This window comes from Triturus cristatus, chromosome 5_1, assembly GCF_964204655.1.
Source record: "Triturus cristatus chromosome 5_1, aTriCri1.1, whole genome shotgun sequence".
Taxonomy (NCBI): Eukaryota; Metazoa; Chordata; class Amphibia; order Caudata; family Salamandridae; genus Triturus; species Triturus cristatus.
In genome coordinates this window covers 79400910-79414604 of record NC_140587.1, presented here as the reverse complement: position 1 = coordinate 79414604, position 13695 = coordinate 79400910, and the positions used below count along the sequence as shown (strand labels likewise).

The following is a 13695-nucleotide window of genomic DNA, read 5'->3' as shown; positions in this document are numbered from 1 at the left end:
CACTTCATTTTTCTCTGCACGAAGACGCGCAGGCTGCAATGGCAATTTGCATGAGCTTGGTGAGGGGCCCCTTAGGGGGGCACAATTCGTACTCCAGCCCCTAGAGACCCTCTTTAGTCCCAATGCCCTAGTTACCAGGGGTACTATTTACTAGAGACTTTTTGGAGTCTAAAGTGGTGCCAATTGTGGAACAACGGGACATTTTAGGGAATGAACGCTGGTGTGGAGGACCTGGTTAGCAGGAACTCAGCACACTTTCAGTCAAAGGTGCATCACATACCAGGAAAAAAGTGGGGGTAACCATGTCAAAAAGGGCACCTTTCCACACCACTGTTACTACCCAGCTACTAGTTACAGGCAAGCAGCTGATGCGTTTGAATATCTGCATTTTAATTTTACTATCTGTTTTTAACCTGTGTGGGTATTTGGGCTATTCCACTATGCTTTAGGAGAGTGTTTTTCTCTTTACCTCGTGGCTTTTTGGTTCTCTGCAGCTTTGACTGTTTGCAAGGAGAAAGACCTTAATACATTTTTCAAGACGTCCTGCGGGCAGGCAGTTAGCGGTCTAGTTGATCATTTCCACTGGGCTATTTAGATCGATACCTGTGGCGACGCACAGCTACTAGTTACAGGCAAGCAGCTGATGCATTTGAATATCTGCATTTTCTTTTTACGATCTGTTTTTAACCTGTGTGGGCATTTGTGCTATTCTGCTACGCTTTAGGAGAGCATTTTTCTCTTTACCTTGTCGCTTTCTGGTCCTCTGCAGCTTCGGCTGTTTGCGAGGCGAAAGCCCTTAATTACATTTTCTACACTTCCTGCGGTGGCCAGTTAGCGGTCTAGTTGATCATTTCCGCTGGGCTATATAGATCGATGCCTGCGGTGACGCCAAAGATGCACCAAAGGCCAGCCCATCTGTTCCCGTCTGCACCCGGTCGGTGCCAGGTGCCAGAAGCCAGAACCTCTGCCCTTTTTACAGTCGAGCTACCGCTTTCAGTAAGACTTATATACTCCTTAGTGGCATTACATGGCATTCATTCCTGCCTTAGAGCCGGTGCTTTTCGTGAGATTATCTGTAGGTGTTTTCCAATTGTCTTTGAATGCTTGGTTGTGTGCAGTGCCGATTTCAATGTTCATGGGAGGGGTTCAATGCTATGAGTAACCTTATTGGGACTACAGTAACTCCCGGTAACCCCTAACCAACCTCTGCTACCTCCACCATACATTCGGGTCCCCAGGGCTTAGAAGGTATCCTTCTTAATGTTAGGTCTTTGCCTAAACATGCAACGCAGTTTTGGGACCTGCTCTTTTCAAAGCTCCCGGATTTAGTCTTTCTTACAGAAACCTGGCTGACACCTGCCTCCTCCTCCGCCATTACAATGGCCCTCCCCCCTAATTATTCTATAAGCAGGCTAGATAGGGCCATCAGGACTGGGGGAGGTATTGCGATTATCTTTAAAAACACGATAAAATTGTCAGTTATTGACGCTGACCCAGCTGCACTTGGGGGGTACCTATGGTACCCCCCTTCATTGGCATACACAAGGTGGCAGGCACCGCACTGTGCCTGTCACGTTGTGCATGCCAATGCACAACATGCATATTTTGCATTGCGACGGGTGCTGCTTACAGCACCGCCCGCCGCAATGTAAAATATGCGGGATGCGACCGCCAGGGTGGCGGTCGTATCCTAATGTGCCTAGCAGGACCGCCGCACCTCTGGAAGTCGGTCCCAACACCGCTAGGGTGGCAGGCGGATAAAAGTCCACCCGCCATCCTAATGGGGCCCTCACTTTGGACTGACCACTTTGACCAGTTTTAAGATTCCCATCATCACAGAAACAAATATAGCAGCCAGAGTTGACAAAATCGCAGGTAGACCTTAGCAAACAATTTCGCCGGAGTTCTTTGCCAAAGTATTTAATCATTCTGCTCCGGCAGGCATCCTAGGCATCGATCTAGCGTTTTCAAAATATAATAATGCACCACACAGGGCCTTCGACAACCTCATCCCGTTCTAAAGAAACCACAACTCCACGCATGACTCTTTTGCCCCATGGTATACGTTGGCTCGAAGAATGGAGAAACAATTATGTAAAAAGTTGGAAAGACCGTGGCGGGGTTAAAAAAATATCCACGATAGGGAGCTGTAGAGAACAGCACTTACCTGCTACCATCGTGATATAAAGACAGTAGGGAAAGTATACATTTCAGAGCAAATCTCGCAATACAAAAATTCCTCCCAAAAATTATTTAAAGTTCTAAATGATTTTGTCAACTCCAGAGCATACTCTCCAGCTATTCCGATGTCCCAGTTGCTCTGCGATTCGTTGGCTAACCACTTCGAGGAAAAAATAAACATAATCTATCAGAGCTTCCCCGGCCACATGGAAGGGACTGAACCTTTTTCATCCCCCGCTCATGGCACCCTTAGCATGGGAAAGTTCAAAGAATTCTCCTTGGAAGAAACCCAGATGGCTCTTGTTTCATCAAATCAGGCTCTCTTCTGGATATTTGTTCCCCCAATATCACAGTCGCCCTCGCGCCTCAACTGACTCCAGCCATACATTTGATATTTAATCTTTTGTTAATTATGGTAAAATCCTGGCCAATTGGAAGAAGGTCCAGGGCAGGCCAATCTTAAAGAAACCTAATCTATCATGATCGAACCTTTCTACTTATCGTCCAATCTCATTGCTTCCTTTATTGGGCAAGCTCTTGGAAGGACTAATTAATAAACAGCTTAAAGAGTTCCTTGATTCTAATAACATCTTAGACTACTCACAGTCGGGTTTTAGACCATCCCATAGTACTGAGACTGCCTTGGTAGCGGTGACCGACCATATCAGAGGTTGACTAGACGCCAATATTCCTGCTATGCTAATATCACTCAATCTGCCAGCGGTGTTTGATACGGTGTCCCATTCTAAACTATTATATAGGCTGCAGAAGAATGGCATTCATGGGACAGCCCTAAACTAGCTCAGAGATTTTGTGTCCAACAGAACCCAAACCATTATCCTTGGTTCTTTTAAATCCTGCACTGTACTATTTGATAAAGGGGTTCCCCAGGGCTAATGTCTTGCTCTTTAATATATATATGGCCCCTTTTAGCAAGATTGTAAGAGCTTTCGGTTTTGAGATCATTAGTTATGCTGATGATACACAGTTACTAATCTTCTTTGATCAAGACTTAGTGAAAACAAAACAATGTTTTTTAGATGGACTGACAGCAATTGCCTCACGGATAACAGAAAACTGTCTCCAGTTTAAAGTGGAAAAAATTGAGGTTATATTATTTGGCAAGGCCCAACAAATATGGTCTGCTTACTGTTGGACAGCTGTACTTGGAACTGCTCCCTGGTTCACTGACAGAATATCGACCAACAGACTATCGAGCTATAGGGATATCGAGCCTACAATATCGATGGACAGAATATCAACAGCCTATTTTATAATGACAAGTAAAAAAATATCGTTGTTTAAAATATTGTTTTTAAAATATCGTTGTTTAAAATATTGTTTTTTTTAAATGTCTTAAAAATAATATAAAAATAATTAAATAATAAATTGATAATTAATAAAAACATAGCTAGAACTATTTAACATTTTTAAAAACTGATAAATGATAAATGTAATATATTTTTTTATATATATATGAATAATAATAAGTAATTATTTCATTTAATTATAAAATATTATAAAATATTAGAAACATAAGAAAAGTTATAAATATATATATATATATATATATATATATATATATATATATATATATATATATATATATATATATACATAAACCTGTAATATAAATATAATAATTACATATATATATGTATCTATTACCTACTGGCGGTCGCCAGTAGGTAGTTATAGTTAGGACCTAATATCCATAGGAAATCCGCAACATTCTATTTGGAATAACTTTGGCGCCGGTTGACGAATCTTCGTGACATTTTCAAAACTGGTGGGGCGTTCTGGTTCGCTCCTATCCTGAAAGTCTCGGGGTGATTCGTCAAGCGGGGGCTAAGAAAAAAGCGGGGTCCCAAAACATGTTTTCCCCATGCAATTTTCCATAGGAACCGTTAATCGCAGCTGCAGCCCGAACTGCTGAACGGAATTACACGAAACTTGGTTCACACTCGTGCCTTTTGGTTAAATGGTGTAAATCCGTTCAGTAGTTGCTGAGAAAATCAAAAGTAAAATCATAGATATATCTGGGCTGAGCCTAACCACACATCTCATCGTGAGATCTGATTGGCTGTCAGCAATTCATCCAAGAAGTGTTGGCAGCCATCTTGGGACCAATATACATGATAGCACCTCATTAAAAAGCATTGCAGTTAATAGAACGTTTTAAGACTTTAGTTACATTATAAATCATTTGTTAATGGTACCATACTCATTTTAGGAATTGTGGTGTGTTGTAAGGTGATTTTACCATGTGAAAAAGCCTTCTGCTGGGATATCGTGAATCATGTTTGAGAGAAAACTATTTTCTCATGCTTTTCCCACAGAGGTTTGGAAGGTGATCTATAAGCTAAACTGAGAGCAAATTTTCTGTAAATTTACATTATCTTTCTCAGTCATGTAAGAATGAAGTCTGACATTATCAGTAAAACATGTACATCCAACAAGGGCAGAGACTGTCAGTTGATTCCTTTGTGTTCTACTGCAGCCTACCAGAGTGCTCTAAAGAACAACTAGAGCACTAACAGTTCTACTTATGACAAACTTATGGCACACCTGAAGCCATCTTGATTGGAATAAAGTGGTAACTCTTAAAATATTTAATTTAAAAAGGAACAAAATGAGGGGGTTCATTTTGCCATAGAAAGTATGATTAGTGCTGCAGAAAGAAAAATTAGTGCACATTTTGAGTGACTTCTCAAATCCTCTTCTATTTCATAAAAAAATTCTGACATGCAGACTGAAACATGCACTTTCAATACCAGCAGCAGGCTTCCCTGGTGAGCAGTAGCTTTACTACAGTGATCTAATGAGCAACTAGAGTGCTACCATTCTGAATTTATGGCAAATGTGTAACACATCTGAATGCCTTCTTGATGGAATCAAAGTAAAAAACTGAAAGTATTTCCTACTGAGGAGAGTGTAGTAAATGAGGAAATTAGAAAACTTCATAATAAATAAGTCTCCCAAGATGGCCACCAGAGACAAAGGAGCCCAAATGTAGCACAAATATCATCCAGATGCAGCCCAAGTATAGCCCAATGACAGAATGTCCCAGAGTGTTCTAAAGAACAACTAGAGCGCTAACAGTCTTACTTATGACAAAAGTAGTGCACACCTGAAGCCATCTTGATTGGAATAAAGTGGTAGCACTTAAAACATTTAATTTGCAAAGGAACAAAATGAGGGGATTAATTTTGCCATAGAAATTATGATTAGTGCTGCAAAAAGAAAAATTAGGGCACATTTTGACTTCTCAAATCCTCTTCTATTTCATTAACAAATTCTGACATGCAGACTGAAACATGCACTTTGAATACCAGCAGCATGCTTCCCTGGTGAGCCGTAGCTTTACTACAGTGATCTAATGAGCAACTAGAGTGGTAATATTCAGAATTTATGGCAAATGTGTGACACATCTGGATGCCTTCTTGATGGAACCAAAGTAAACAAGCATTGAAAATGTAATAGGTCTCGCCCTCGTTTAAGTTAAAGCAATTCTGTTTGTAATTAGGTGGCTTTTTAGCTTTGCTTTTATTAGTGTTTTTCAAACTTTCATGTACATAACATGCATATGTATGCATATATGTATATGTAGGCATGCATTTATATTTGTATTTATATAGATATGCAGATTATATATATGTTTATATATGTATATACATATACACATACATATATAAATGCATATGCATATATATGCATATATATATATGTGTGCGTGTAGAGAGAGGTAGAGAGGTAGAGATAGAGAGGTAGAGAGTAGTAGAGACAGAGGTAGAGAGTTGGAGAGTAGAGGATGAGTAATCGAGAGTAGAGAGTAGTAGAGAGAGTAGCAGAGAGTGAGTATTAGAGAGTAGGAGAGTGAGTAGTAGAGAGTGAGTAGTAGAGAGTGAGTAGTAGAGAGTAGTAGAGTGAGTAGTAGAGAGTAGTAGAGAGTAGTAGAGAGTGAGTAGTATAGAGAGTGAGTAGTAGAGAGTGAGTAGTAGAGAGTGAGTAGCAGAGAGAGAGTAGTAGAGAGTAGTAGAGTTAGTAGAGAGTAGTAGAGTTAGTAGAGAGTAGTAGAGCTAGTAGAGAGTGAGCAGTAGAGTGAGCAGTAGAGTGAGCAGTAGAGTGAGCAGTAGAGTGAGCAGTAGAGTGAGCAGTAGAGTGAGTAGTAGAGTGAGTAGTAGAGTGAGTAGTAGAGAGAGAGTAGTAGAGAGTGAGTAGTAGAGAGTGAGTAGTAGAGAGTGAGTAGTAGAGAGTGAGTAGTAGAGAGTGAGTAGTAGAGTGAGTAGTAGAGAGCAGTAAAGAGTGAGTAGTAGAGAGTGATTAGTAGGGAGTAGTAGAGTAGTAGGGAGTGAGTAATAGGGAGTGAGTAGTAGAGAATGAGTAGTAGAGAGTAAGTAGTAGAGAGTAGTAGAGAGTGAGTAGTAGAGTGAGTAGTAGGGAGTAGTATAGTGAGTAGTAGAGAGCGAGTAGTAGAGAGTAGTAGAGAGTAGTAGAGAGTGAGTAGTAGAGAGAGAGTAGTAGAGAGTGAGTAGTAGAGTGAGTAGTAGAGCGTAGTAGAGAGTGAGTAGTAGAGTAGTAGAGAGTGTGGTAGAGAGTACTAGAGAGTAGTAGAGAGTGAGTACTAGAGAGTAGTAGAGAGTGAGTAGTAGAAAGTAGTGGAGAGTGAGTAGTGGAGAGTGAGTAGTGGAGAGTGAGTAGTGGAGAGTGAGTAGTGGAGAGAGAGCAGTAGAGAGCGACAAGTAGACAGTGAGTAGTAGACAGTGAGTAGTAGACAGTGAGTAGTAGACAGTGAGTAGTAGACAGGGAGTAGTAGAGAGGGAGTAGTAGAGAGGGAGTAGTAGAGAGGGAGTAGTAGAGAGAGAGTAGTAGAGAGGAGTAGTAGAGAGTAGTAGAGAGTGAGTAGTAGAGAGTAGTAGCGAGGGAGTAGTAGAGAGTGAGTAGTTTAATTTAAAAGGAACACAATGAGGGGGTTCATTTTGCCATAGAAATTATGATTAGTGCTGAAAAAAGAAAAATTAGGGCACATTTTGAGTGACTACTCTAATCCTCTTCTATTTCAATAAAAAATTCTGACATGCAGACTGAAACATGCACTTTCAATACCAGCAGCAGACTTCCCTGGTGAGCAGTAGCTTTACTACAGTGATCTAATAAGCAACTAGAGTGCTAACATTCCGAATTTATGGCAAATGTGTGACATATCTGAATTCCTTCTTGATGGAATCAAAGTAAAAAACTGAAAGTATTTTCTACTGAGGCGACTGTAGTAAATGAGGAAATTAGGAAACTTCATAACAAATAAGTCTCCCAAGATGGCCACCAGAGACAAAAGAGCCCAAATGTTGCTCAAATATCACCCAGATGTAGCCCAATGACAGAATGTCCCAGAGTGTTCTAAAGAACAACTAGAGCGCTAATAGTCTTACTTATGACAAACGTATGGCACACTTGAAGCCATCTTGAGTGGAATAAAGTGGTAACACTTAGAACATTTAATTTGCAAAGGAACAAAATGAGGCGGTTCATTTTGCCATAGAAATTATGATTAGTGCTGCAGAAAGAAAAATTAGGGCACATTTTGACTTCTCAAATCCTCTTCTATTTCATTAACAAATTCTGACATGCAGACTGAAACATGCACTTTGAATACCAGCAGCAGACTTCCCTGGTGAGCAGTAGCTTTACTACAGTGATCTAACGAGCAACTAGAGTGCTAACATTCAGAATTTATGGCAAATGTGTGACACATCTGAATGCCTTCTAGATGGAACCAAAGTAAACAAGCATTGAAAATGCAATAGGTCTCGTCCTCGTCTAAGTTAAAGCAATTCTGTTTGTATTTAAGTGGCTTTTTAGCTTTACTTGTATTAGTGTTTTTCAAACTTTCATGTCCATAACATGCATATGTATGCGTATATGTATATGTATATGTATGCATACATTTATATTTGTATTTATATAGATATGCAGATTATATATATGTTTATATATGTATATATATATACACATACATATATATAAATGCATATGCATATATATGCATATATATATGTGCCTATGTGTGCGTGTAGAGAGAGGTAGAGATAGAGGTGTAGAGGTAGAGGTGTAGAGAGTAGTAGAGAGAGTTGTAGAGAGAGGTAGAAAGTAGAGAGTGAGTAGTAGAGAGAGTAGCAGAGAGAGTATCAGAGAGTGGTAGAGAGTGAGTAGTAGAGAGTGAGTAGTAGAGAGTGAGTAGTACAGTGAGTAGTAGAGACTAGTAGAGAGTGAGTAGTAGAGAGTAGTAGAGAGTGAGTAGTAGAGAGTGAGTAGTAGAGAGTGAGTAGTAGAGAGTGAGTAGTAGAGAGTGAGTAGTAGAGAGTGAGTAGTAGAGAGTGAGTAGTAGAGAGTGAGTAGTAGAGAGTGAGTAGTAGAGAGTGTAGTAGAGAGAGTAGTAGAGAATAGTAGAGAGTGAGTAGTAGAGAGTAGTAGAGAGTGAGTAGTAGAGAGTGAGTAGTAGAGAGTGAGGAGTAGAGAGTAGTAGAGAGTAGTAGAAGGTTGTAGAGAGTGAGTTGTAGAGAGTGAGTAGTAGAGAGTGAGTAGTAGAGAGAGAGTAGTAGAGAGTAGTAGAGTAGTAGAGAGTGAGTAGTATAGAGTGAGTAGTAGAGAGTAGTGGAGTAGTAGAGAGTGCCATTCTTTTTCCTTTTCAGTCTTTCCTTGAGCGCCGGGAAACCCACTGTGGGTAGCTGTGCGCGTTAGAAGTTTAAATAAATAAATAGAGAGGAATTAGTAGAGAGTGTGTAGTAGAGAGTGTGTAGTAGAGAGTGTGTAGTAGAGAGTGTGTAGTAGAGAGTGTGTAGTAGAGAGTGTGTAGTAGAGAGTGTGTAGTAGAGAGTGGAGTAGAGAGAGAGAGTAGTAGAGAGTGAGTAGTAGAGAGCGAGTAGAAGAGAGAGTAGTAGAGAGTAGTAGGGTAGTAGAGAGTGAGTAGTAGAGAGTGAGTAGTAGAAAGACGTGGAGTAGTAGAGAGTGAGTAGTAGAGTGAGTAGTAGAGAGTAGTGGAGAGTGAGTAGTAGAGTGAGTAGTAGAGAGTAGTAGAGAGCAAGTAGTAGAGAGTGTGTAGTAGAGAGTGAGTAGTAGAGAGAGGAGTAGAGAGTAAGAAGTAGAGAGAGTAGTAGAGTAGTAGAGAGTGAGTAGTAGAGAGTAATTGAGAGCGAGTAGTGGAGAGTGAGTAGTGGAGAGTGAGTAGTGGAGAGTAGTAGAGAGTAAGTAGTAGAGAGTAGTAGAGAGTGAGTAGTAGAGAGTGAGTAGTAGAGAGTGAGTAGTAGAGAGTAGTAAAGCGAGAGTAGTAGAGAGTGAGTAGTAGAGAGTGAGTAGTAGAGAGTGAGTAGTAGAGAGTGAGTAGTAGAGAGTGAGTAGTAGAGAGTGAGTAGTAGAGAGTGAGTGGTAGAGTAGTAGAGAGTGAGTGGTACAGAGAAGTAGAGAGTAGTAGAGTGAGTAGTAGAGAGTGAGTAGTAGAGAGTAGTAGAGCAGTAAAAAGTGAGTAGTAGAGAGTGAGTAGTAGAGAGAGTAGTAGAGAGTAGTAGGGTAGTAGAGAGTGAGTAGTAGAGAGTAGTAGAGAGAGAGAGTAGTAGAGTGAGTAGTAGAGAGTGAGTAGTCGAGAGTGAGTAGTAGAGTGAGTAGTCGAGAGTGAGTAGTCGAGAGTGAGTAGTAGAGTGAGTAGTAGAGAGTGAGTAGTAGAGAGTAGTGGTGAGAGAGTAGTAGAGAGTGAATAGTAGAGAATAGTAGAGAGTGAGTAGTAGAGAGTGAGGAGTAGAGTGAGTAGTAGAGAGTGAGTAATAAGGAGTGAGTAGTAGAGAGTAGTAGAGAGTGAGTAGTAGAGAGAGAGAACTAGAGAGTGAGTAGTAGAGAGAGAGAAGTAGAGTTAGTAGTGAGTGAGTAGTAGAGAGTGAGTAGTAGAGAGTGAGTAGTAGAGAGTAGTAGAGAGTAGTGGAGAGAGAGTAGTAGAGAATAGTAGAGAGTGAGTAGTAGAGAGTGAGTAGTAGAGAGTGAGGAGTAGAGTGAGTAGTAGAGAGTGAGTAATAAGGAGTGAGTAGTAGAGAGTAGTAGAGAGTGAGTAGTAGAGAGAGAGAACTAGAGAGTGAGTAGTAGAGAGAGAAGTAGAGAGTGAGTAGTAGAGAGTGAGTAGTAGAGAGTGAGTAGTAGAGAGTGAGTAGTAGAGAGTGAGTAGTAGAGAGTGAGTAGTAGAGAGTGAGTAGTGGAGAGTGAGTAGTGGAGAGTGAGTAGTGAAGAGTAGTAGAGAGTAAGTAGTAGAGAGTAAGTAGTGGAGAGTGAGTAGTGGAGAGTTAGTAGTAGAGAGTAGTAGAGAGTGAGTAGTAGAGAGAGAAGTAGAGAGTGAGTAGTAGAGAGTGAGTAGTAGAGAGTGAGTAGTAGAGAGTGAGTAGTAGAGAGTGAGTAGTAGAGAGTGAGTAGTAGAGAGTGAGTAGTAGAGAGTGAGTAGTAGAGAGTGAGTAGTGGAGAGTGAGTAGTGGAGAGTGAGTAGTGGAGAGTGAGTAGTGAAGAGTAGTAGAGAGTAAGTAGTAGAGAGTAAGTAGTGGAGAGTGAGTAGTGGAGAGTTAGTAGTAGAGAGTAGTAGAGAGCGAGTAGTAGAGAGAGCAGTAGAGAGTGAATAGTAGAGAGACTAGTAGAGAGTGAGTAGTAGAGTAGTAGAGATTGAGTGGTAGAGAGTAGTAGGGAGTAGTAGAGTGAATAGTAGAGAGTAGTAGAGAGTGAGTAGTAGAGAGTAGAAGAGAGTGAGTAGTAGAGAGTAATTAGTAGAAAGTAAGTAGTAGAGAGTAGTAGAGAGTGAGTAGAGAGTGAATAGTAGAGAGTAGTAGAGTAGTAGAGAGTGAGTAGTAGAGAGTAGTAGAGAGCGAGTAGTTGAGAGTGAGTAGTGGAGAGTGAGTAGTAGAGAGTAGTAGAGAGTAGTAGAGAGCGAGTAGTAGAGAGTAAGTAGTAGAGAGTAGTAAAGCGAGAGTAGTAGAGAGTGAGTAGTAGAGAGTGAGTAGTAGAGAGCGAGTAGTAGAGAGTAAGTAGTAGAGAGTGAGTAGTAGAGAGTGAGTAGTAGAGAGTGAGTAGTAGAGAGTGAGTAGTAGAGAGTGAGTAGTAGAGAGTGAGTAGTAGAGAGCGAGTAGTAGAGAGTGAGTAGTAGAGAGTAGTAAAGCGAGAGTAGTAGTAGAGTGAGTAGTAGAGAGTAGTAGAGAGTGAGTAGTAGAGTGAGTAGTAGAGAGTAGTAGAGAGCAAGTAGTAGAGAGTGTGTAGTAGAGAGTGAGTAGTAGAGAGTGAGTAGTAGAGAGAGGAGTAGAGAGTAAGAAGTAGAGAGAGTAGTAGAGTAGTAGAGAGTGAGTGGTAGAGTAGTAGAGAGTGAGTAGTAGAGAGTAATTGAGAGCGAGTAGTGGAGAGTGAGTAGTGGAGAGTGAGTAGTAGAGAGTAGTAGAGAGTAGTAGAGAGAGAGTAGTAAAGCGAGAGTAGTAGAGAGTGAGTAGTAGAGAGTGAGTAGTAGAGAGTGAGTAGTAGAGAGTGAGTAGTAGAGAGTGAGTAGTAGAGAGTGAGTGGTAGAGTAGTAGAGAGTGAGTGGTACAGAGAAGTAGAGAGTAGTAGAGTGAGTAGTAGAGAGTAGTAGAGAGTGAGTAGTAGAGAGTAGTAGAGAGCGAGTAGTTGAGAGTGAGTAGTGGAGAGTGAGTAGTAGTGAGTAGTAGAGAGTAGTAGAGAGCGAGTAGTAGAGAGTAAGTAGTAGAGAGTAGTAAAGCGAGAGTAGTAGAGAGTGAGTAGTAGAGAGTGAGTAGTAGAGAGCGAGTAGTAGAGAGCGAGTAGTAGAGAGCGAGTAGTAGAGAGCGAGTAGTAGAGAGCGAGTAGTAGAGAGTAGTAAAGCGAGAGTAGTAAAGCGAGAGTAGTAGAGAGTGAGTAGTAGAGAGTGAGTAGTAGAGAGCGAGTAGTAGAGAGCGAGTAGTAGAGAGTGAGTAGTAGAGTGAGTAGTAGAGAGTAGTAGAGAGTGAGTAGTAGAGAGTAGTAGAGAGTGTGTAGTAGAGAGTGAGTAGTAGAGAGTGAGTAGTAGAGAGTGAGTAGTAGAGAGAGGAGTAGAGAGTAAGAAGTAGAGAGAGTAGTAGAGTAGTAGAGAGTGAGTAGTAGAGTAGTAGAGAGTGAGTGGTACAGAGAAGTAGAGAGTAGTAGAGTGAGTAGTAGAGAGTAGTAGAGAGTGAGTAGTAGAGAGTAGTAGAGAGCGAGTAGTTGAGAGTGAGTAGTGGAGAGTGAGTAGTGGAGAGTGAGTAGTAGAGAGTAGTAGAGAGTAGTAGAGAGTGAGTAGTAGAGAGTAGTAGAGAGTGTGTAGTAGAGAGTGTGTAGTAGAGAGTGAGTAGTAGAGAGTGAGTAGTAGAGAGTGAGTAGTAGAGAGAGGAGTAGAGAGTAAGAAGTAGAGAGAGTAGTAGAGTAGTAGAGAGTGAGTAGTAGAGTAGTAGAGAGTGAGTGGTACAGAGAAGTAGAGAGTAGTAGAGTGAGTAGTAGAGAGTAGTAGAGAGTGAGTAGTAGAGAGTAGTAGAGAGCGAGTAGTTGAGAGTGAGTAGTGGAGAGTGAGTAGTAGAGAGTAGTAGAGAGTAGTAGAGAGCGAGTAGTAGAGAGTAAGTAGTAGAGAGTAGTAAAGCGAGAGTAGTAAAGCGAGAGTAGTAGAGAGTGAGTAGTAGAGAGCGAGTAGTAGAGAGCGAGTAGTAGAGAGCGAGTAGTAGAGAGCGAGTAGTAGAGAGTAGTAAAGCGAGAGTAGTAGAGAGTGAGTAGTAGAGAGTGAGTAGTAGAGAGTGAGTAGTAGAGAGTGAGTAGTAGAGAGCGAGTAGTAGAGAGCGAGTAGTAGAGAGTGAGTAGTAGAGTGAGTAGTAGAGAGTAGTAGAGAGTAGTAGAGAGTGAGTTGTAGAGAGTAGTAGAGAGTGTGTAGTAGAGAGTGTGTAGTAGAGAGTGTGTAGTAGAGAGTGAGTAGTAGAGAGTGAGTAGTAGAGAGAGGAGTAGAGAGAGTAGTAGAGTAGTAGAGAGTGAGTAGTAGAGTAGTAGAGAGTGAGTAGTAGAGAGTAATTGAGAGCGAGTAGTAGAGAGTGAGTAGTGGAGAGAGAGTAGTAGAGAGTAGTAGAGAGTAGTAGAGAGCGAGTAGTAGAGTGAGTAGTAGAGAGTGAGTAGTAGAGAGTAATTAGTAGAAAGTAAGTAGTAGAGAGTAGTAGAGAGTGAGTAGAGAGTGAATAGTAGAGAGTAGTAGAATAGTAGAGAGTGAGTAGTACAGAGTGAGTAGTAGAGTAGTAGAGATTGAGTGGTAGAGAGTAGTAGGGAGTAGTAGAGTGAATAGTAGAGAGTAGTAGAGAGTGAGTAGTAGAGAGTAGAAGAGAGTGAGTAGTAAAGAGTGAGTAGTAGAGAGTAATTAGTAGAAAGTAAGTAGTAGAGAGTAGTAGAGAGTGAATAGTAGAGAGTAGTAGAATAGTAGAGAGTGAGTAGTAGAGAGTGAGTAGTAGAAAGTGAGTAGTAGAG

The 13695-nt window shown here is 41.0% G+C and overlaps 1 protein-coding gene across 6 annotated transcripts in view; it reads left to right on the top strand.

The window, feature by feature from the left end:
• LOC146830241 (uncharacterized) overlaps positions 1–13695 on the top strand; it is a 649260-nt gene that overhangs the window by 52493 nt on the left and 583072 nt on the right. The window lies entirely within an intron of this gene.